We start from the raw sequence: 2,783 nt of genomic DNA, 5'->3' as shown, positions 1-2,783 counted from the left end.
ACGGTCGCTTGAGCAAGGTTTGATGAGAAGCCGTCACTCATCCGCGATACGACATTTCGCAATACGACAAGGGGGCGTCGTCGCCCTCCATTGGCTCGCGCCCCGTTTCAAAATCTTCCACGTGATTACCGCTCGCTCGCTTGGCTGGATTCGCGCCGATTGTTGACACGTGATTGGCCGTTACTCACTCATCCGCGACGAAGCCCACGTGTCATTTCGCAATACGAAAAGGGGGCGTCGTCGCCCTCCATTGGCTCGCGCCCCGTTTCAAAATCTTCCACGTGATTACCGCTCGCTCGCTTGGCTGGATTCGCGCCGATTGTTGACACGTGATTGGCCGTTACTCACTCATCCGCGACGAAGCCCACGTGTCATTTCGCAATACGAAAAGGGGGCGTCGCCGCCGCCCATTGGATCGCACAATTTCGCAATACGACCAGGTCCAAACTAACCAAACCAAAAAAGTTCAAGAGACCGCACGTGCAAGCATACTAACCTAACCCTAGGTAAGGCATGTCAGAGCGAAAGACAGTAAACTCGAATGAGCCATGAAAGAGCGGTGCGGGGCCGGTCGGAGCGCACCCTTTTCTCGGTGGCTGGCGGGCGAGAGAGTGCTGCGTCGCCGGCATCGGCGTCGAAAGAAGCCGAGCCAAAAAAAGTTAAAGTACAAACGTGCAAGCATACTAACCTAACCCTAGGTAAGGCATGTCAGAGCGAAAGACAGTAATTTCGAATGAGCCAAGAAAGAGCGGTGCGGGGCCGGTCGGAGCGCACCCTTTTCTAGGTGGCTGGCGGGCGAGAGAGTGCTGCGTCGCCGGCATCGGCGTCGAAAGAAGCCGAGCCAAAAAAAGTTAAAGTACAAACGTGCAAGCATACTAACCTAACCCTAGGTAAGGCATGTCAGAGCGAAGACAGTAATTTCGAATGAGCCATGAAAGAGCGGTGCGGGGCCGGTCGGAGCGCACCCTTTTCTCGGTGGCTGGCGGGCGAGAGAGTGCTGCGTCGCCGGCATCGGCGTCGAAAGAAGCCGAGCCGAAAAAAGTTAAAGTACAAACGTGCAAGCATACTAACCTAACCCTAGGTAAGGCATGTCAGAGCGAAAGACAGTAATTTCGAATGAGCCAAGAAAGAGCGGTGCGGGGCCGGTCGGAGCGCACCCTTTTCTCGGTGGCTGGCGGGCGAGAGAGTGCTGCGTCGCCGGCATCGGCGTCGAAAGAAGCCGAGCCGAAAAAAGTTAAAGTACAAACGTGCAAGCATACTAACCTAACCCTAGGTAAGGCATGTCAGAGCGAAAGACAGTAAACTCGAATGAGCCATGAAAGAGCGGTGCGGGGCCGGTCGGAGCGCACCCTTTTCTCGGTGGCTGGCGGGCGAGAGAGTGCTGCGTCGCCGGCATCGGCGTCGAAAGAAGCCGAGCCGAAAAAAGTTAAAGTACAAACGTGCAAGCATACTAACCTAACCCTAGGTAAGGCATGTCAGAGCGAAAGACAGTAATTTCGAATGAGCCATGAAAGAGCGGTGCGGGGCCGGTCGGAGCGCACCCTTTTCTCGGTGGCTGGCGGGCGAGAGAGTGCTGCGTCGCCGGCATCGGCGTCGAAAGAAGCCGAGCCAAAAAAAGTTAAAGTACAAACGTGCAAGCATACTAACCTAACCCTAGGTAAGGCATGTCAGAGCGAAAGACAGTAAACTCGAATGAGCCATGAAAGAGCGGTGCGGGGCCGGTCGGAGCGCACCCTTTTCTCGGTGGCTGGCGGGCGAGAGAGTGCTGCGTCGCCGGCATCGGCGTCGAAAGAAGCCGAGCCAAAAAAAGTTAAAGTACAAACGTGCAAGCATACTAACCTAACCCTAGGTAAGGCATGTCAGAGCGAAAGACAGTAATTTCGAATGAGCCAAGAAAGAGCGGTGCGGGGCCGGTCGGAGCGCACCCTTTTCTAGGTGGCTGGCGGGCGAGAGAGTGCTGCGTCGCCGGCATCGGCGTCGAAAGAAGCCGAGCCAAAAAAAGTTAAAGTACAAACGTGCAAGCATACTAACCTAACCCTAGGTAAGGCATGTCAGAGCGAAAGACAGTAATTTCGAATGAGCCATGAAAGAGCGGTGCGGGGCCGGTCGGAGCGCACCCTTTTCTCGGTGGCTGGCGGGCGAGAGAGTGCTGCGTCGCCGGCATCGGCGTCGAAAGAAGCCGAGCCGAAAAAAGTTAAAGTACAAACGTGCAAGCATACTAACCTAACCCTAGGTAAGGCATGTCAGAGCGAAAGACAGTAATTTCGAATGAGCCAAGAAAGAGCGGTGCGGGGCCGGTCGGAGCGCACCCTTTTCTCGGTGGCTGGCGGGCGAGAGAGTGCTGCGTCGCCGGCATCGGCGTCGAAAGAAGCCGAGCCGAAAAAAGTTAAAGTACAAACGTGCAAGCATACTAACCTAACCCTAGGTAAGGCATGTCAGAGCGAAAGACAGTAAACTCGAATGAGCCATGAAAGAGCGGTGCGGGGCCGGTCGGAGCGCACCCTTTTCTCGGTGGCTGGCGGGCGAGAGAGTGCTGCGTCGCCGGCATCGGCGTCGAAAGAAGCCGAGCCGAAAAAAGTTAAAGTACAAACGTGCAAGCATACTAACCTAACCCTAGGTAAGGCATGTCAGAGCGAAAGACAGTAATTTCGAATGAGCCATGAAAGAGCGGTGCGGGGCCGGTCGGAGCGCACCCTTTTCTCGGTGGCTGGCGGGCGAGAGAGTGCTGCGTCGCCGGCATCGGCGTCGAAAGAAGCCGAGCCGAAAAAAGTTAAAGTACAAAC

This window comes from Styela clava, unplaced genomic scaffold (assembly GCF_964204865.1).
Source record: "Styela clava unplaced genomic scaffold, kaStyClav1.hap1.2 HAP1_SCAFFOLD_28, whole genome shotgun sequence".
Taxonomy (NCBI): Eukaryota; Metazoa; Chordata; class Ascidiacea; order Stolidobranchia; family Styelidae; genus Styela; species Styela clava.
This window is presented reverse-complemented; position numbering follows the sequence as displayed.